Raw genomic sequence first — 17,283 nt, 5'->3', positions numbered from 1 at the left:
TTCTAAGCAAGGATTTGAACATAGTATAAACCTGAAAATTTGTGAGGATGCTTGAGATATATCCCCAAACCAGATTTCATCACCAAAACTCGTTCCAATTAGCTCAAATGGTTGAAATAATTGAATTTCTGTTAGATATCATTGAATTCTTTTGGAAATTGCATACATTTAGGCGTTTTCCGCGTAATTCATGAAATTTAACTATTCGTTATTTATATAAATATTGCATTGCTAAGAATTTTACAAGCATATTCGGATTCAGGGAGCTCAAATTTATCATGTAGGGGAACACGGGGCAGTATGGACACCCTAAAGAATTTGCCTATTTTGACTGTGAGGACATGAATATTATACTGTTTTTATGTGCAGTATGCTTTTTAGAGTTCTTAAGCATTTGTTAAACATGGTTGCATAATTGGGAAAAAAATATTTTGTTTTCAAAAATAGGTTTAAAAAAAGCTTATATTTGGTAGTCGCCATCAAGCTAGCGGGGCAAAGTGGACACCCCCATGGGGCAGTATGGACACCCTAATGTTTATAGGAAAATTGTCCCGCGATCGTTCTCAAAACCTCGAAAAATGAAGTTCATATTCAGGAAACCATAGTGACAGGTCACTGTGCCACTGGAAACATGATTTAAACCAATTTACGACATTTTTCGTAGAGATGCTTTCAATATTGCCTCCAGGTTAGTTTTAATCAAGAATTTACGATTTTCAACTGATTTGTGGTTCCGCTTCATAATCATTGCATTGAATGCTAAATATTTTTGGATAATTTTGTATTTGAAGTTATATATTTTTCTCTTTGAAGTGTCAGCTTTACTTTGTCACCCGGTGTCCATATTGCCCCAACAGTATAAGAAATTTTTATATAAGTTTTTCAATATCTTAAAGAACCAGAAAAAAATCTACTATATTTTTGAATATAGCATAAATAATTCAAGATTCAATCAAGAGCTATATGATCGGTCAACTTGCAGTTATTTGCCTCTGAAACCTTTTTTGGTGAGGTGTGAATGTTATAATTTTCGAACCAAATAAAAATATGCTTAATTTTTCTATTTAAAATCAATGTTTTGAACATTTTTTCTGAAATTTTAGTGGATAATTTACTCCTCCGACAGGCAACTGAAATATTGTTTGCATTTAAAGTGTAAAAGTATTCGCTTATGCAAAGATACAGGGGGTGTCCATTCTACCCCGGGTGTCCATACTGCCCCCGGTACCCCTAGAGTTGTTTTGAAAACTAAAAATAATGACATTGACAAGTGATCAATTTCACCCCGAAATTAGATTCCCTGTTTTTTTATTTTAGAGATATTTGTTAACACTAAAATGACATTTGTTAGAAAATTTCGGTATATAAGTTGATGAGGCACACCTTCTTACTTGTTTTCCTGCATTTAGTTGTTTGGCATTGTTATCATTATAGAAAACAAACTAGAAAAACCGTGAAAAATGATCAATTTCACCCGAAATTACGGTATATGGATTGTGATGATAGATTTTAATGAGGATTTCTTTAAATTTGAACGAAAAACTGGTTTTTCATTTTGATGATTGCTGAAGATTGAATGATGGATTCTTGAGCCTTAAGGCTAAGTAGCCCGTCATTCGTTTTGGCAACAATGATGACTTCTCAGCTTGCTTTTCAAAGTGATGTAACTCAGTCTTGATAGTTTATATTGACTTGAAAAAGTATCACTGTACGCGCTAACATGCATGAAGTATGCTGATACTTTTTCAGCTGTATCAGTGCAAAACCAACTGATTTTCTTTGATTCAAAATCGATAGATGAATTAGCAACAATCATCAACGACGGATACAAATTTCAATGACGGCCTACTTCGCCTTAACCTAAGAATGCTAATGTCGCTACTGCCCGTGTTACCAACATCTAGTTTGCCAAGCGCTGACAGCCTGAGTACCGGGCCTCAAAGTGTCAAATCAATTTTAAAAACCAAAACAAATCATTGGCATTTAACAAACAGTGAAAATCCATAACTAAGGTAAAAATAATTGAAATCAGTTTTGTGATTACAGCGCCACCAGCGTTCTACTACTTATATTTCTATTGCTGCTGCGCAAGACGCATGCATATAAGTGATTGTACGGGAGTGCTGATCTAAGCCAACAACTGAAAGGGTGATGAAAATGAGATTAAAGCCAGACACAACCTTCTGCAATTATGTTCATTAGAGTACCAACTTGTGTATTTGTCAATCTGGGCTCAGTTGAACGCAATCAACAAGTAAACGGAACGAAACAGTGACATAGGGTCAATTTTCAATATATTTGGATATCCCATACAAACTTCAAACTGAATGCGCCAGCTGGTGGAACAACCAATTGAGTTGAAATGTTGAGAGAGCTTTTTTCTTACCCTAAAGCTCATATCCAGGGGATGCCCCGTTTACAACTTTTTTGTTTAAGGACCAGCCTAATGCCTCATAGAATGGTCTAGGACTGTACACGGTAAAAAATAAGCACCATGCTATCAACAGTTCTGCACTTGGATTTGCACTACTGTTATATCTTGACAATATCAAGGTAACAGCACTTGAATTCAACGTTGTATGTTTTGATTCGAAATGAAAAAAGTTAATATAAACATTGCCGGCTGACCCAGATTTGAACCTTCAATCTTCGGAGTGCAAGTCTTGTATCTTGCCTCGACACCAACTTGCATCTGTTGAAAAGGGTTGAATTGATCTCAATCAGTTTCTACAACGATGATGTTCCAAATCAACGACTTTTCACTTCAGAGTCTAGTGCTAGAGACAGTAGAGCAAATCCGAAGTAAAAACTCTTCAAATCATGGTGATTGGTGTTTTAAATTGAGTCAAGTGATTAATCCATTCAATTGAATGTGTTGATTTTTTACTGTGTACCAACCACGAATTTGTGCGAAATGATTAATGCTAATGCTAATTTTACTGATATGCGGTCATGGCTAGACATCGATTGATTATTTGTCCTTGAATTTATGTATTTCATCCACAAATATTCAGTTGTTGTTGAATTATCAATTTATATTTTTGATTATCTTATAACGAACATTAACATTTTAGAGTGGAGATAAAGTCACCACTACACTCATATTTCCGAAAGCGCGGATCTAGAGAACTAAACAGTGCTCTGAGCTGAAAATTTGCTGCTTTAGTCAAGACCATACATCGATCCAATTTTCTGTGCTGATGGTTTATTTGTCTCTAGATTTGTGCTCTTATCATAGTGCCTGCCACACGTATGCAAAAATTGGAATTTTGGGATAAATATAACTCTCAGTTAATGATTGTGGTTGTGCTCTTCGAATACTAAGCTGAGATGTGGGCTGTAGTGGGAACGTAACGTAGTAAAAATTTGAAATTTCAAGAGCAGTAGAAGAAATTTTAGGAATTGTCGCATAGCACCAATAAAAAAAGGATGATGTATGGGATGCTGTAGGTCCGTTTAATAATATGGGAGTTTAATACTAATCGGAATTTCCATACGTACAGTGAAAGAAAAAACATTTTCAAGACATCTAACAGTATTTTAGATAAGTTTATCATAAAAAAGTAACACAATTAATGGATAATTAATCAGTGTTTTGCTTTTCAAACATTTTGTATGAAGTGGAAATTTTCAAATCTTCCCCAAACTGGGATTTGTTAAATACACCACTTAAAGCAACCCTTTATGTACATCGTCATTTTTTATTTTTTGGAAAACTCAGAATCAATCTCTATTTGGGCAACTATTTGAAGCACCTTAAATGACTAGACTTCCATGAAAGACCAATTGGACATCAATTACTTTGAATGAATTATGCAAGATGATTTTTGAACTTTATTGATCTCGTAAATTAAATCATTTCAATTCAAAAACGATGTGATACAATTGATGGAACTGTAGAATCTTATCACAAAAGGACCCTTGGTACCGGCAAGCTTTGTTTTGCCATCAAGTAGGCTGTTGTAAAACATCATGTAATCCCCAGTACAAAATAATAGGTCATTTATTTTACTCACGCTTTCGTAATTATTCCACAGATTTTCCCGAACTTTTTCCTCGCACAATCGGGTGCAACAGTGACAAATTTACGCTAATCCGTTGACTCGTTTCCAAGCCATTTCGTGACATACAGACACCACCTCATTTTTATTTATATAAAAGACAGATACTGCGAACCAACAAATTTTCCCATAATTTTTTTTTGTCTTGACGATTGGTCGGTGTTCAGACAGACAGGACCAAGTGTTTTTAAATAGTTTCAGTAAAATGTACCCCGTATATAAAATGTATTCGAAAACTCAAACTTCGAAAATAGCCCCTATCTGTTTTGCTGGTCTGCTCGATAGGAAGACGGTTTGACAGTTCGATAGGTAGATTTGGTTTCACTCTTCGCGCAACTCTCCATTCGTAGACTCTGGTAGTCCGGTCTGACTGAACACCGACCAATTGTAATCAACTTTTTAAGCTAGCTGTAAAATAGCAGGGGGTGATTCGATTTTGACATTACTTGCCTACCAATTGTATAGTAAGATCTTAGTAGGCAAGGCAAGGATTAGCGTTTATTGATTCACTCGTCAAGAATTCTCACTTGTTATGCATTTCTTCGTATCAAATTTCTTAGAAACTAATCGTATTTCATTCAAATACATTTAATTTGTAAAATTTAAGTTCTCAATCAAAGGTATTGTTCAATCTAAAGCTGAATTATCCTTGGTGTAGAAATCATTGTAATCCTGGGCAGTTCTTCCATAGGGTGTATATAAAGTTAGCATTACTGAATATGTACAGTTATTGTTGATTTTGAGTGGGAATGGGCCCCAAAAATATCGAGTTAATTTTATAAGATATAACTTCAAAATGGGTCTAGTGGGGAACTTTGTCACTTTAATTCAATTTTAATTGTACATGTGCTGTAATGCTAGCTTTATATACACCGTTTATATGCATCAATTGCAGCTTGAGTAGCATGATTACTTGGAGAGCTTCATTTCTTTTTTTATGCTGTTTTGATACAGATGTATCTTTCAATAGATAAGTTCCATTATTACAGCAAACGATACGAATGACGTCACATATTTACAACCAAATTTGATATTTACAACAGTAAAGAGACTGCCTTGGCCTGTTTATGTCGTGGCCTGAAGTGGAGAATTCAGAGATTGAATAAGTTGTCAACATTAAACATGCTCTGCTGTTTGGAGACCTTGTTTACCATCTTTCCAGCTTTAAATTTTGAATCGCCCCGTTCTGACATTTCTTGCCTTCATCATATAATTTTATGGTTCAATCGAAGCAAGCTTTGTGATTACTTACTGTGATTACTGATTTGTAAACATTAAATCACAAAGCCTGCTTCAATTGAACCATAAAATTATATAATGAAGGCAAGAAATGTCAGAACGGGGTGATTCAAAATTTATAGCTGGAAAGATGGTAAACAAGGTTTCCAAACAGCAGAGGTCACACATTACCATGCCTTCTTTTATTCTCACCTGTCTGCAAGGACGCGGCCGATGCTGTTTTTGATTTAGTATAAGTTGGAACATTGAATTATGAACTGCAAAGCCGTTCCCAATCGATGTTCAAGTTAATTTTCCGGAACATCTTTCAAATCATCGTTGCGTTGGTAGATTGACTGTTGAGTTTTTTAAAAACAAACTGGCGGTCGAAGTATTTTTTTTATGGAGAGTTATGTAGGGTACCCCAAAAACATTCAAATAACTCCGAGCTAGGTGACCAATGATCACAATCGGGACAGTTTTTTAGTAGAATTGTATTCGAAAATTTGTCAAACGACGAACAAAGCAGTTATTGATTCGGCGATAATTCAATGCGGATTTTACTTTATCAGCGCGGAGTTATTTCATTTTTCATATTCATTTTCATTTTTCAGCGTTTGGTGGGGCAATGAGAGCGCAAGTCAGTCCAAAGCCGGGGTCAGGGATAGGTAATGGCCGTAATAGTCTATGCGGACCGCTTGAACACCATCGGAAAGGATCAGGGCAGGCAATCGTCACCGTCAAATGGAAAAAGTCGGCGACGAAACTAAAAAAAGAATCGTCATCGTCACTCAACCAGCGTTGGATGACGATTTGCTGCAGTTGTCCGCCACAAAGGCTCGGCGTCATGACGCACAAAGAATTCTCCTTCGTTATGGTCGAATCTTCGTTCGGGAGCTCTGAGCCGACTGAAAATATGAACCGTGGCGTCGATAGATTATGAGCCTTTTTTGAAAAAATAAAACAAAAATAAAACAACAAAACGTGTCCGGAATTGAACAAACGAGCTCTGAATTGTCAATGTCACGCGCTTACCAACAGAGCTATTGTTAAAGCTTGAGGAGTACGGGTTAAATTGCCAATAAAAGCAATTCTGGGATGGCATTCGCCGTTTTGGGCATAGCAAGCGAATATATAATAAACGCCTCCTTCGTTTGAGAAAGGGGAGCGAACGGAATGAAGACAAAGTGGTTCGTTGACGATTTTGGATTGACGTTCGTAGTGCATTCTTTCGTCGATGACGAGCCGACGACCTGCCAGAGTTATTATACTGGATGACGATGTATTTTATTATTTCGTCATCGCACTGTGACGAATCTGACGATTGCCTGCCCTGGAAAGGATAGGAAGGATTGGGGTAGGGTTAAGGGAATTGGAGAAGACTTGACAATCTAATGCGATACATGCTGCAAAATGTAGATCAAAGTTTGATTTAACTTATTAAAATTCCAAATAGACCGACCATTGTACAAGTAAGAAAGAATAAGCTGGTCTTCTAGGAATTTTATAAACAACAAAATAATAACAATATAAGAGTGATGCTAAAGGCTGCTGATGACACGATGTGACGCTTTAGGAGCTTTTGATAATGATTGAACATTACTTTAAAGAACGCAATTCACTCGATGGTGACAACTTTACAAACTTTATCTGTTGTTATCATATACATGTACACTGATTGACGATGCTGATTTATATAAAAATATTTGATATTATTAGTTCATTTGTTTGTGTGATGTAGGAGTTATCAATGAAGAAGTTTTACTTACTCTTGATGATAATACTTCCCTGACCAGAATTATTTTATTTTGAGCACCCTTTCGAAGCTATTCTATCCAGGTATCCATTTACTGCTTACAATCCTGAAATTATTCTTATTGTGCATGCTCATGCATTATATTAGTAGAGACCATAATCATGCAACAGATAAGAAGGTGAGAAATAGAGAATATAGTAACAGTGATTAGTAATGAGTTAATTATGTAGTTTTGTAATAAGTTTTGTTGTAATGTAATTTTGTAATAAAATAATGAACAATTACACAGTACTAATGAATAGCTTTAAAACAAAAATGACTTTACAGCATAGCTGAGCCTTTCGGATTGTAAGACCGATGTATAAAATAATTTGTTTCGAAATTGCCCTCGTGGTCTTCTAATGTCCCTGTTATGTAAGAACAGGGTTGGAAAGCGTCAATGTAAATACAGGATGTCGCGCGATTTTTACATACTTGCTTACCTCACTGTCATCGGACGGCGAGACAATGACAGAGATTTTCTCTAAATTCTCTTTCATTTTTCCGTCACTACGGCCTGTGACTGAATCGCAATTTTGACTATTTTTAGTTGATTATCTGGTATAATTGTTGTTTATATCGATGGAATAAAGGAAGGATATATTAACGTTTCAAACACATTTACTTCCCGAAATTCTCCAAAATGAGATACAAATTTTAATAGCAAAACAACATTAAAATTGCTCTCGTGAGAGCTCTGTCATTGCGACTTGACGAAGTGAGCACATGAAATATAGTTTCGACTTGCGACAGTGAGAAGACTCGTTTCGTCAGTGTCGCAAGCCGGACAGCCCTGGATAAGAATCAGTCAAAGACATACACACCGAATGCTCGCCATGACCCTATGACCAACATTTGTATATGTATAAGCTTAGCTGATGTGGCTTTTCTAATAGGTAATTCTTTCACTCATTGATTGTCTCCAAAACCTTGTCAAGTATAGAAAATTGATTTTATATTATTTATTACTACAGTGAAGCTACATTGTACTTATTAAGTATTAGGTATTATTCTATGTTTTTATCAAGGCCAGAATTCCCAGTGAGTGAAGAATTTTATAGTATTAGAACACCATAGAAGATCGCTAAACATTACCTAATCATGGAACGGCTTTTTGCTCTATTATTTTAAGTAGATGCTATTGATCTCCCTTTGCTCCTATCCGCAACCCGGTGTGCGCGCCCTATTAGGTTTCGTAGACCTCGTAGACTATTACGAACCGTCAAAGGCATTCCTAATTACTACCCCACATTGCACATTCAAGGGTCTGATTGTGCTCCTAACCCACTCTCAGCTTGTAATCTTCTCGCCAGCTTGAAATTATATTTTCCCGAAGTGAAAGTAATTTTGAAGAGTGATAGCCTTATTATGCAGTAGTTTAACCAGGATCTTTAGGTCAGCAAATAAAATCTGAATTTTGTATTTTGTAATAAAAGAAAGGTTGCCATTGCTTTGAAATTCACCCAAAAACTAATCAAAACTACTAAGAACAGCGATCAATTATCAAAACTCATCGCTCCCTGGAAAATATAATCCCAAGCCCAGGGAAATTCTGTCTAGTACTATATATAACTCAATTATTGATTTAAATGATACGGTTAACTCTCTCTTACTCGATATTCCGTATCTCGATATCGAGTTAGACAACCATAGTAAAAGTTGGTTTTCATGGCTAACTCGATGGTCCCTTGGATCGAAGTTGCATTGGTTTTGTGTTCTGTAACTCGAAAGCTCCCTAACTCGATGGTCCCTTCAATATCGAGCAAGGGAGAGATGACTGTAGAATGTCTATTTCAAAATAAAAAAAATCACATCTGGCAAACTTCCGTCTCTTATGTTGTTGAAAAAGATCCTTTGTCTGTTAAAATAACGGATGATATGAAAAAATATATTATTTATATTTTGTACTGAACTGGCAACACTGTTGTCATTTTTCATTGTCTTTTGCTTGTATGATTATTTAACAGCTCAGAATGTCCTAACTTTAACATTGCTCCATAAACTTTACGACAAATGCAATGTTGCTTATTATTTTATAATTGTAATTGTAATTTATTGGCAATACGATAACATGTTAGTATTTACACTTTAAATCATGTTATATGGAAAACTCGGTCTATTTTTTCACTTCAAAACGCTATCCTTGGGATTGGCTCAACATAATCTCGACTGAGCTGCCTATGAATGAAAGTGAGCCAATACTGAGTCGACAAGCATGTTATAGTTCACGCTGGCGAACCGGTTCCGCTTCCTGTTGCCGTTCCGCTATCATTGCGTTTGGGTTTATAAGCACGATAGAACCGAAATTTTTTAATTAAAAGTACTCATTCGACGAAATTTGGCAACACCATATCTATATTTTTTTTCTGAACTTCTCAAATGATTTGCTTAAAATATACCTCAAGTTATTTTTTATGTCTGAAGATATAAATTTAAAGAAGTAAGCAAAATTTTGTTTTTGTTTTGTTTAATTTGGAAAAACAATTGGACAACATTTTCCCAATATTTGGTTAAATCGATGTTGATCGGTTACACACGTGCTGTGGGCAGTTGACGTGGAATGACCGAACTGCATTCGCGTGTAGGAAATCATTCGATCGCTCACTCGCTCGCTTCAGCAGGTCTTCGCTCTGCGCTTGCTGGACGGATACCGGACCGATCATCTGGAGGCGTTTGAGCCCCGCTTATTTATTTATTTATAATCCCATGCCTACTATTGCGCTCCGGTTGCTGCAGACGAGGCGGTAACTCACGAGATCCGCTCTCTACCATTCTGGCTGGCTGACTGGCTGGCTGACTTGTAGCTTTTTCCGATCACACTTTCCTGAGCAGTGGTTTAGTTTGATTTTAGTCGCGATCCGGTAAAGAACGCTTTTTTTCGCCGCTCGAAATCTAACGCGCGAGATAAGCTCTCGACTTCCTAGAATATACACTGGGAATAGTGTAGTGTAACTACGGTGTTGTTCAAGAACGTGAACTTCACCGTTGAAGTCGTATTCGTCGCGAGTGACTCCAAGGCAAACGCAAACAACGAACCCCCGCATCCTGTTGATTGTTCGGAAGTGTACGGGTCTGGGCATCTAGAATACAGTAGGCCGTGTGAGAGCTTAAAAGAAAAGAATTTCTTCCAGTCTGCGCCTTCTACGGTTCGTGGCGTTGTACAGCTCTGCGCTTTTATAAATCTCTGATATTCTTTTGCTGAAGAGTGGCGGTTGTGTCTGCGGTCGGTAATCGTCTTCGTCGTCGTCGTCGTCGCGGTTCGAGAAAGATGCAACTGAAGAATACAGTGCAGAAGCTCTAGAGTGAGAATATCGTGCCAAGGCAGGGAGGAAGTGTCCGCGAAGCGCAGCTCTCGCCCTCGGCCGTTGATTGTTTGCATACAGATAGTGTAAGAGTGTAAAGAGTGTAGTAGGACTGTCATCGCCCGCGTTTTGCTGAAGTCTGTGTTGGAGAAAGAAAATATTGCACAGGGCCAAGTCCGGTACCAGTCAGAAAAAAAGATAACACAGTGCACGATTTATGGCCTTCTCCGTAGCTTTGGCTGCAGAGCGTCCTGTGTCAGCGGGTTCAACTGAGGAATTTTAATTCGCGTGCTGGCGGATAAGTTCTTTGTTTGGCAAAACTTTTAGCGCACACCGTAGAAGGAGTGAACAAACAATCCCAACGACTGCGGAGTAATTTGGAATTACAACCACCCACTAGCGTTGGAATCAGCCAGGAAAACATTCCAAGAAGGTGAGACCCGATCTGAGATCATAGACTCCTCCGTAGATGGTGGGGTAACAAAACAATCCCCAAAAATTGAAATTACCAAAAAAAAATCAAACACTTGAATCGTGTAAAAAAAAAATCTAACACCGCGCTTGTGTACGAATGACAAACGAGTTGGTTTTTAGGTGCGATTTTATCGCAGTGTTTAAATCTAGTCATTAGCATCCATCATGATGATCTAGTAAACGAAGTAGGCGTTGTAAGGAGGTACTAGCGATTCTCGTCGCTTTGTGGCGCAGTTGAATTACGGCTTGGGGGATGATTACATTGTTTGTTGACTTATTTGGGATTTGAATTCATGAAACGCCGCAAGTATTAATTACTTCCGCAATCCGGCCAGTGCGCATCGGACTCTCATTACTTCTCAGAGAAACTTTCACACCTATTCATCGCTTTTCGATCCTTGTTAGAACCCGTGCCTTCGATTTTTCGTTGGAGCCGCTAGCGAAAGCTAATAGTGGTGATTCTTCTTGGAAACCATACTAGAAAACTTCTTAGAAGGAATATTCACTGAATAAGGTTGTTACTTTGAACAGAGAAATTGGTAGCAATTGATGCCCCGCAGCCAGGGCAATCTGATGTGATACAACGAGGCAATCGCAGTTGAGCTGTCACGTCCTGTCGTAGCGTAAGTTGGGTGTTGATCTCTAAACATTAAAGATCACAGTTATTTGCTCCCGAATGCCTCTTATTAATCTAGATTATTTCTTCAACAGAATCTTTGGTCAAACTTGACAAAACTGTTCGTCACCTGAAGGCCAATGAACAGTTTTATTGAGCAGGGTTCTAAAACCCTGTCCCAATTTTTATATCCTGTAAATAAAGAATAAAATAATAATGTTAACTCGTCCACAGTCCGGGAAGTCTCCCTACTGAGCCTACAGCATCCAGTATTTATAGCTCAGAAATCCCGTAGGTACCAGAGTCGAAAGGTAAAGCAATTAATGTTACTTGAGATAGGTGACACCAATTTAAGTACCAAACGCTAAAGTTTAGGCCAAAAGCAAATGTTTACTAAATTTTCAAATGTTTTTCGCTCTTTCAAACCCAAAAAACCTTTTATTTTCCAACCTCAGATCGTCAAACATAGGATCAAAAGCGTCAAGGACTCATTTTTTCAAATTAAAGCTATATATAATATGATATAGTCGCTACCGTGCACCCCCGTTTATTTGTACGGTACCTCATGCAAATAATCGGGATTCATTTTTAATTTGAACATCTAGTCACCCTGGAAATGTGTTTCTGGTTACCTCTTTCACTGTTTTGTTTTGATTCTGCGTTCCGTTCCACAGCGTTCCATCTCACTTCACTCCGTTCCATGAGCTAAATGACGTTTGAACCATTTTTAATCTGAACAACGTGCAAATTAGCGGGGTACAGATTAAAAAGTCTTCAGATTAAATGTGGTCAAACCAACGGGGGTACCCGGTATTTGAGCGGAAAAATTTGACAAAATAGTAGCAAGAGTACGCTCTGTTGTGTTACTAAATGAAATGAAGATTTTATCAAAAAAATATGGAACCTCCTCAACCCAAAACCTTTACTGATGCTATAATTTTGATAGCTAACATCTGCTCTTGCAATGTTTGTCATTTCTTTGAATCGGATTAACAAACATGCTTGTCAAATTAACTCTCTCTCTGTTTGCTGAATTTGACAGTTTATGTTCTTTATTTTCATTGTTGTTAAAAAAATATGTTTCATGCATTTTGATGAATTTTCAATTCGTTATAGATACAATATTCTGTTACGGAATCATATTTTCCTTTTTGTAAGTTCGAGCTTTTCGTTGGAAATCTCTGGTCTGGAACTAGGTACTTCGGGAACAAACATGATCACATAACCTTGAATGCACGGCATCAACAAGACACAACATTACAAATCAAATCATAACATAAACAATAAGCAACAAACAACTTACAGGGCCGGTGCAAGGCAGTGATGATAAACATCGCAATACATCGCACACATTAGACTGTCCTAAATTCCAACCTTCGATTTATTGTGAAAAACTTGCCAAAAACTTTAGCATTGCACTTTCAAGGCTCCCCCAAATCAACGCGATTTTTTTTTCAGCGACAGCGACAATAAATCGTCGCGATTTCGTTTTTGTTTCGCTGCAAGCCATGGGATTTTTTTTTTTTTTTGATTTGATCGAAAAAACTGGATTTTCATTTTTGATGATTGAATGATGGAGTCTCATGAGATCTTGGGCGAGACTTTGCCCATCTTTCTTACACAATTTCTCCCTGTTTTTCTTCAAAGCTAAATCGGTGAGAGCGGCGGAAGGGCAGCAAGCGTTTCTGCAAGCGTTCCTCTCGATAAATCTGCCCGTTTATGGTGCCGGTTGTAACGAACGACTTGCTTTACCGTCCGCACTCGCAGATCGCCTGCCACAACAAGTACTTCTTCGTGAATTTGTCCATCTTTCTCTTCCGGAACTTTTCCGGAACCTCCATGCGGGACGTACCGACAAAAAAAACTCGAAGCCTGGGATTTATTTGGTGTCCGCTTGATGTATGTCTCGTCGTCCATGACGAGATAGCCTGGCTTGACCAGCCACTCACGGTACAGCTTCCGCGCACGCAATTTGGCCACCGAGTTTTGCTTGTCAGTTCAGTTTGGCGCCTTCCTGACCTCAAAAACACGTAGCCCAGTCCGCTTTATGGTCTGCTGCACGAACCACTTCGACGAATTGACCTTTTTTGACCACGTCTTGGGTGAAAAGGTTCGGGTCATTTTCAAAGTACTGCCTTATCTTCTGCGCCTTCTCCGGGTTCGGTTTTCGGCCGCTTGCAGCGTCGCTGGTCTGGAACACTTTCACAACGCGGGACACGATAGAACGGTGGATTCCAAGCCTTTTGCCGATCCATCTGTGCGACTGACCAGGATTATCGATCACCGCGCCCAAGATTTGCTCTTCTTGTTTCGAATGCATCTTGAAAACTACTTGACAGATCGCGATTTTGCACACATAAACATAACACTCTAAACTAGTATCGCCCAAAATTTCATTAAATTTTACCCACGTGATTAAATAGTTACACCCAGAACAAAGGTTTCGCGTATTTTTCGAGTCCAATATTTAGTGTTATAAACATTTGTACTGCAGTCAATTATTGCCTTGGTACACCTTGGCCTTGTTTGAAAATCAGTAATAAAATGCAATATAATTGATAGACGGTTACTTTCTAACGATTGTGTTCCAAATTGTCTTCTTCTATCTTTCTGACGTTACGTCCCAAATGGGGCTGAAATATTTAGGAAAATAATTAAATGTAAAAAACCAAGGTAGGTAAAAATCCATATCCATTCAAGATTTTTTAACTAGAATTCTTTCTGCGGCTTATTTGAGAGCTGAAAATCCTTAGTTCAATTTGAAGCAAACAAATATAACGTTTGCCCAAACAAAGTTAGCTTGACTTCCCTTCGGTTTGCATGGATTTTTTTTCTGTAACGGCTCCAAATATACTTATTCTAGAGGTTCTTAAAAAATCCTTCAGAAACACTTTCTTTGAACATGTTGATTTGCTTCATCAGCGTATCCTTGATGAAACCTTTGGACTTTTCGCTACTGTTAATGGGTATAATAATTAAAGCCATCGTGCAAGGGTTTCTGCACTAGCGGTTCCGGCTGGAAATCATCTGTAAGCCAGATATACGCACACAGTCCAATCACTTCCAGCTGTTATTGCAGAAAAGTTGCAAATTTACTTCCTGCTCGACCTCTCAGAACAATGACCTGCGCCCAATTCGCCCCAATGGCTGTGGTGGAAGAGCTGGGCTACTTATTGTTATTGTTATTATTATTATTATCATCATTGGCCACCACCATCCGCAAACGGGGCCCGTAATCTGCTTTATCATGCTTCCTTCCCACACACAGTTTCTTCCGAAATTTTTACTCTCGCTTGCTCGCGGATTCCCGACCAGAACCGCATAACAAGATTGTAACTCTTTTCTTAGGGAGGTATAGAGTTATAGAACACAAAATCAGTGTAAATTCGGACCATCGAAGTAGGCAGGAAATCCAATTTTCACTATGATTCCCTAACTCGATATCGAAATAGAGTTAACTCTCCGTTACTCGATATTCCGTATCTCGATATCGAGTTAGAGAGCCATAGTAAATGTTGGTTGGCATGGCTAACTCGATGATCCCTCGGACCGCAGTTGCATTGGTTTCGTGTTTTGTAACTCGATACCTTTTTAACTCGATGGTCCCTTCAATATCGAGTTATGGAGAGTTGACTGTACAAAATATCGAGTAAGGGAGACATCCTTTGTTACGAATTTGGTTAGATGTTGTGTTATTTTAACTACTAAAGGTACATGTTTTATAACAACTGGCAATATAGAAAAATCGCATCAGGGAAAAACGATCTGTTGTAATCCTGTTCCTTCCACCTGGTCGGGAATTGCTTCTTATGCATTAGGTTTTCCAACCCGCGGCAGATGGTGTGCTCAAAATTTGTCTAAATTTCTAAATTTTCTTCAGCGTCATCACCGCCTGCTTCGTTCGTCAATATCAGCAGCAATCCCAACAGCAACGGCAAAAGTGGAAGCTCAATTTCAAATTGCCATTCCGAGTTTTATTGATATTTGCACTATCTCTCTGCCTCCCCTCGCAATCCGATTCCCCTCTCCCTCTTCCCCTGACAACAATGCGGTTAAGTCCAGCATCGATAGGCAAATTGAAATAAATACCTACACTCAGCAGTAGAAAATCGGTAGAAAATGTTCGAATGACATAATTTCGTAATGCAATAGAAAGCCTGTTGGAAATTGCGATTTTTGCAAATGATTTCCTCTCGTAGAAATTTTGCAAATGATTGGCTGATGATTCAGTTGAAGCTATTATTGCTTGTGATGACTACTTGCTGAGTTTTATGAATTCAAATGGTGACCAAGAGCAAGCAGCTTTACAAAACTCTTCTTAGAGTTAGAGGTTTAATCAATCTTCATTTATATCAACATATATATTAAATGCAGTGGTATTTACCTGGGAGGGAGGCACAGAAACTACACACGAAATATTAAACAGCACTTTTCCAAATTGCAAGACAACTCCCGCTCACAAACGACAATCATGGCAGGCTTGGTAAAAATCGCTAGTTATCTTTTTTATGTACAATCATCTTTGTGGACAAACATGGGAAAAGTGCCATAATTTTAAGATGTATTTAATTTTAATTTTGATTGGAAGATAGTAAAAAAATGCGTGTTTTATTACTTTATATTAAATTAAATTAAAAGGCGCTATCGTGACATTGCTTTTGGGTGTGCAGGAATTGATTTTCAACTGATTGTTGCCAACTTTATTGAAATGCAAAAATATGTTTCGATAAATTATGCGCCTTTTTTGACAGCAGAACCTCGACTCACCTTGACGTACATAAATTTTGTATCGGTTTCTCCCTCCCAGATATTGACAATCTATATGCAGACAAATGTAATGGTGTTCTGATGTTACCGAACTGCAGAAACTACACTGCTTTACACTACACTGAACACTACACAACTTAAACAATACAACACAAAACCGGTTTTCTATTCAAGAGCAGATAAAGAAAATTCCACAGCAATTTTAGATAAATTATAATACGAAGAAATAATGCAAAATAAAATTCAAGAAGGACCTTACCGTATACAAAGAACAGATCTTCTTCCAGGAACAGTGAGGTGTGTTGACAAAGCGTTCAAAGAATCAAAACCGGGTTTGGATGATGTTGGAAACTCACTGAAGGAATCTAACCGTTCATTGCCAAGAATTGAAGGACTTCCTAAAGTTCATAAACCTGGTAATGATATGCGTGAGATTGTTCCAGCTTTTGGACCACCTACCCCCAAGATGGCAAAGTATTGCAAAGTAGAAATTCCAAAGTTTGCCAAAAAATCATAGTAAAATTCAAAACATTTCAAAAAAATAATTTAAAATCTAAAAAAAAAACAAAAATAAAGTTTGAAGTTTGATGTTAATTATTTATTGCCTAGCATTACTGTTAAAAAGGCCATTAGCCTATTGAAAGATTGTCTATTTAGTAAAAATGAAGACAAAGATTGGATAAAACAAAATCGTACATATATGAAATTAACTAAACTTTGCATGGAAGAGAACTATTTTTCTTGTGAGAGATGAAACATACAAACAGTTGAATGGAGCCCCAATGTAAAATCCTCTTTTTCCATTTTTAAGTCAGATTTTTCTGACAAACTTTGAAAAACGTTTATAAGATAAAAACCAGCTTGCTGAAATCTGGTCTGAAGATACGTTGATAATGTTTTCAGTGTAGTTAAAAAACATATCTCACCCTTCAGAGCCTATTAATAATGGACATATACAAAAACATTGAATTTATTTACGAATTTGAAAATGATAACAAATTGCCTTTCTTAGACTTAATTATTGTGAAGGAAATATCATCGCTCACATTT

The 17,283-nt window shown here is 37.6% G+C and overlaps 1 protein-coding gene across 3 annotated transcripts in view; it reads left to right on the top strand.

Annotated features, from left to right (window-relative positions):
- LOC5576274 (titin) overlaps window positions 1-17,283 on the top strand; it is a 351,555-nt gene that overhangs the window by 187,114 nt on the left and 147,158 nt on the right. The window contains exon 1 of one of the 3 annotated variants that reach the window (XM_021843103.1): window positions 9,910-10,809. The exons of the other annotated variants lie outside the window; for them this stretch is intronic. The gene's annotated coding sequence lies outside the window, so the exon portion shown is untranslated. Of the gene's footprint in view, window positions 1-9,909; window positions 10,810-17,283 lie in introns of those variants that run through there. 3 annotated transcript variants of the gene reach the window in all.

This window comes from Aedes aegypti, chromosome 1, assembly GCF_002204515.2.
Source record: "Aedes aegypti strain LVP_AGWG chromosome 1, AaegL5.0 Primary Assembly, whole genome shotgun sequence".
NCBI classification, from domain to species: Eukaryota; Metazoa; Arthropoda; class Insecta; order Diptera; family Culicidae; genus Aedes; species Aedes aegypti.
Note: the sequence above shows the minus strand (reverse complement) of the source record. Positions and strands in the feature narration are given on the sequence as shown.